Source organism: Lissotriton vulgaris, chromosome 7 (assembly GCF_964263255.1).
Source record: "Lissotriton vulgaris chromosome 7, aLisVul1.2, whole genome shotgun sequence".
Taxonomy (NCBI): Eukaryota; Metazoa; Chordata; class Amphibia; order Caudata; family Salamandridae; genus Lissotriton; species Lissotriton vulgaris.
Window position 1 is genome coordinate 258,035,913 of NC_141695.1, and position 5,004 is coordinate 258,040,916.

Here is a 5,004-nt window from a genome sequence, read left to right on the forward strand (position 1 = left end):
TAGATGTATGGCAACAGGAAGAGTCATAAACAGTGAATAAATTAGGTGAGAAGGGTTTACTGAACAAAGAATTAGTTAAGAATATTGGGATGACTGCATGAGGTGATGACAACTCCCCTGCTCTGCCTCAATTGCAATTCAGGATTCACAGACATTTGCAACCTTTGAGGGTGGTACATGCGAAATTAAAGGGCCCGATTCACAGAACTAACTTAAGACAAAAACCTAAACTTACTACCATTTTGGTATTCATAGAAGGCACTTACTCATTTTGGTATTCACTGAAGGCACTTACTCATCAATGAGTAAGTGCCTTCTGTGAATACCAAAATGAGTAAGTTACTCAAAATGAGTAAGTTACTCAAAATGAGTAAGTGACTCATTTTGGTATTCACAGAAGGCACTTACTGATCAATGATAACTGCCTTCTGTGAATACCAAAATGAGTAAGCGCCTTCTGTGAATACCAAAATGAGTAAGGGCCTTCTGTGAAAACCAAAATGGTAGTAAGTTTAGGATTTTGTCTTAAGTTCATTCTGTGAATTGGGCCCAAAGGGTACAATTTGGTAGACTGAGATCTGAGAGGAAGTGAGACAGATTATGAGATCCCGAGAGATGAGCTGCTGCTGCTAAGAAGAATTGTTGATGCTGAGTGAGGACTAGGCGAGAGAAGAATAGACTGGGAAGATTCAATACAGAGAGACAGCCTGATTAGATTGAAGATTTGTGGAAGAATATCGAGGAGGGAGAGAGTGTATTGAGGAGTGAGAGAGGGATGCGCTCCGGTGCGTCGGGTTTTAGAGAAGAATAGTTGGTATAATTCTACCCTGCACCTGTCCTAAAGCCTTTGGGCCTCATTTATGTGGCCGTGCGTCTCTTTTACGCCGCCGCGTCACTTTTTGTGACGCACCAGCAGCGTAAACAATGTGCCTTGTTGCACCATATTTACAAAGTGACGCATCTAGGCAGATGCGTCACTTTGTAAACCCCTGCACTACATTATACATATGCCAGGTATAATGTATGCAGGGGGGGCGTTCTGATGCAAGAAAGGGTCATAGAAATGACTGATTTCACTGCGCCACTTCTAGGACACAAATGTGTCAATTTCTTACACCTGACTCACAGCAGGCGTAAGACTGACGAAGGCCCTTTCACATGGGGCTTGCCCCATGTGAAAGGACACATTGCTGGAGTTGCGTCACTTTTGTGACACACTCCAGCAATGCGTCACTTTTGCACCATACAGATACGTCAGAAATACTGACGTATCTGTAACTCCTTGCGCCATGATGCGTCATACTGTAAATATGACGTGTCATTGGTGTCGCAAGGAGGGTGCAGTGAAAAGTGACGTATCGCTGTTTTCATGCAGCGATGCGTCACTTTTCATAAATGAGGCCCTTTGTTTCCTGACTTTTAATCAGGTGGCGTCCATTAATCCTTATGGCCAGGGGTTGCATTTCCGGTTATTTATGGTACCTATCACTCTGCTTAAATTTTCAATATTTGCTACAAAGTATGGATTATTGTGTCTTTTGTCTCTTCCTCTGTCACTCCTAATGCATTTGAGTTTGCTGAAAGAATCTGTAAATTGAATGAATTTTGATAAATCAATTTTCTCTCCCATGAAAGTTGATGGAGTTTGCACTGTGAATTTGTACAAATGAGCGTTCATTTTGATTGAATTATTAGATAAAATATATTGAATCTTACCTGGAGTCTGTGATTATTTTACTAAAAGTAATAAGATAATTAATAATGAGTAAAGACCCACAGTAGCGTATCCTGCCATTAATGAACTGCATGATAAAATGCCATTTTTTAAAGCCAGTTGCATCCCCGTTAATTATTTTGCTTTATAATAACAGCTTCTAACTCCCCACCTCGGATTGAGCGCCAGCCCATACGCTTGAGAGGTCGAGGTGCATTCTCCATTAGCGCCGTCCCTGCACTGCAGCTATGGAGGGCGGCTCCGCTCTGCTGACTTACCGCAGTTGCAGCCTCAGGCCCTGAAGCACTTGTCGTTTCTCTGATGAGAACAGCAGATGGAAGGGAAATGAAACTTGAGGAAAACACCTATTACACGTTACAGCTGAGATCTCCGAATCACTCCCCCGTGTCTCCCCAAATAAATCACCCCCTTGTGTCTCCGCTCCCCTTCTTAATTTGACTGCAGCACTTGTACCATATAAGTTTGGATATGGCGCAGATACACTCTCCCACCACACACGCACGTCAAGGCCGATATGACGGCCGCTGCGCCGACCCATGCGTGATGATGTCATTGTGTCGCTCTTCTCGCTGACAGAGCGTTCTTTGGAGAGCGGCGACGCCAAGAGGGTGGCTCAGAAAGGCCGTGTTCCTTCAGAAGCGGGCCTTGAGAAGCCCTGCAGGAGCAGTCAGCAGGCCCTGGTACACAAACGGTAAAAGCCACAGTAGGGGAATGTTATCCTCGGTATAATGTGCCACCAGGAAAATAGTCCTAGCTGGGAAGCACTGAATGACAGAAATGAATACCAAATTGGGAGTTAATAGAAAAAATTCTTGGCTGCCTGGAGGATTAGGGAGGCGTCCCTAAGGCTGGGAGGTAGGCAAACACCCCGAGCAGTGGAGTATGGAGATGAGGGGGAAGGTGGAAACGGAGCGTGAAGCTGCTGGTCCATGGAAAGGTCATAGGCAGAGAGAGGGGAAGAGGATTGTAGTGAGCCACCTGGCAACCCCGCACACTGCGTGCGTCACACACATCCATAGGGCTGGGAACAGCCCGAGGGGATAGGTAAAGGACCCCTGACCTCTTGGGGTCAGTGTGTAGTATGCCCTGTAACTGGTTTTTGGGCTCCGTATGTTGGGGGAATCTGTTAAGGAAATGACAAAAGCATATGTCTTAATGCGTAACTTTATTCCTCATAACAAACGACACACCGGTACGAAGGTCGGCGCTCCGGTCACCAGCTCATAAACCATGGACAGCTGCAACTGTCATAACAAACTGTCAACTACCTAGCTGTCATAGGACAAAGCCCTATGACGTAACGCATGCAAATGCGGGGAGGTCGCGCGGCAGGGACGGGGGCATGCAGGGGACAAAGCGCGATAGGAAAGGCTATCGACGTAACACATCTCCTTCCCTAAGAAAGAAGAAAAACATGAACTGTAGTAAAACATGAAGCCCTTGTACTTCATGGACCTGACCACCGGCGTCCATGTCAACTGTGCGACTGGTATCTTCTCCGTCGTAATCATTTGTGTAAAGTCCCACATTGGACCTCTTGTCGTTTTCTGTTCCAGAGTCACTTGTGTTGCTCCTGTCGACAGGGTCCATACCTTCCGGAATGGCTTCCACCAAGTCCCGACCTTCCTCCAATGTAGGCGATTTTATTTCGCAGGAGTCGGCAGAGTCCTCAGATCCCCTGAACTCGTGCTTCTCCATAGACTCAATTTGCATACAGTTCGCTCTCAAGTCCACTTCTGGGTGTGGACGTTGTAGGTGTTTATCTGTCTCTTCGCTCACGTTCTCCGACTCCTCATAATACAACCATTCGTAGTAATCCCTCATGTTGTTGTGTTCGAGACTTCTCTTATTCGCACATTCTTTTCCACGCTGGTCAGCGTCACTAGCTAGATAATCCTCTTCCTTAGGACACTTCTTGGCACTGGTTGCTATCCTATCGCCAACATCTGTCCACTTGTTGCACTCAGTACTGAGACCACCGGCGGCTTTGCTGTCCATTGGCTCCATTCCTTCCGTAACCATTCCCTCTAGAGCCTTTCCTTTCTTCAACATGGATGATTGACTAGCACAGGAAGAGTCCTCTGTACTGCTGAACGCATATTCTCCCCTGAACCTGTTATGCATTCCGCTCATCCCTAAATCAACCTTGGGGTTTAGACGTTGTAATTGTCTCTTCGCTCACCTCTTCTGACCCCTCCAAATACAGCCAGTCATAGTTATCCACTTTGTTGTTGTACTCTAGTTCCTCCAGACACAAGTCCTCTTCTTCCCCCTTGGGTTGTGTTGGTATACTTTGTCTCTTTTCAACGACCACACTCTCTTCCACTTTTACTGCTTTATTTTTCCTGATCTGGCATTCTTTGCTTGCGTGTTTATCTTCTATATTTTCTTTGCAAGTACCTTGTTTTGTTTTGTTGTTTTCCATTGTTGCTTAACTTGTTCTTTCAGCTCTACCAGCAGTTTTTTTCCATCCGTCATTATCCTTTGCTTGTGGTGTCATCCCACTCAACAACACAGACTGGTTATGTTGTGTTCTTTTGTTATGAGCCAACCAACTCACTTGTTCCGAATTGTTGGGATTTAGTGTTATTCCCAATTTGCTCTGCTCTTTCTATCCCAGTACCGAAATGCCTTTTTCCGAAATGTATACCTTACTCCTGGTACTTATCTATTTGAAACCCAATTCCATCTCTTTGCATTATTGCTATGGTGTGAATTTGCAACACTTATGCATTTTTAAAACTGTATTTTACTTACCTGCTGTTTCCCTTGCTCTTGACCCCGTTCCGCCGCGGCTGTGTGCCGATCGAGCGGAGGGTCATTCAACGAGCAACACGCCCTTCACTACTTCCTGTCTGCCACGCTGCTGACGCAGGTCAGCGCACTAGCTCTTACAACCCTCCAGGCTAATTTTAGAGGTGGGCTTTCGCACTCTCGGTGGCAGTAGCGGCGAGTTAGGCTGCTTAATACTCACTCTGCGCTAGCCTCCTTCGTGCGTGTATGAAGTCTGCTTTATTGCTATGGTGTGAATTTGCGACACTTATGCATTTTTAAAACTGTATTTCACTTACCTGCTGTTTCTCTTGTTCTTGACCCCGTTCCGCCGCGGCTGTGTGCCGATCTAGCGGAGGGTCATTCAACGAGCAACACCCCCTTCACTACTTCCTGTCTGCCACGCTGCTGACGCAGGTCAGCGCACTAGCTCTTACAACGCTCCAGGCTATTTTTAGAGGTGGGCTCTCGCACTCTCGGTGACAATAGCGGCGAGT

General features: G+C 46.2%; 1 pseudogene; it reads right to left on the reverse strand.

The window, feature by feature from the left end:
• Positions 1–3,242: 3,242 nt before the first annotated feature.
• Positions 3,243–4,235, reverse strand: LOC147701327 (uncharacterized; annotated as a pseudogene).
• Between the last annotated feature and the right edge of the window lie 769 nt (positions 4,236–5,004).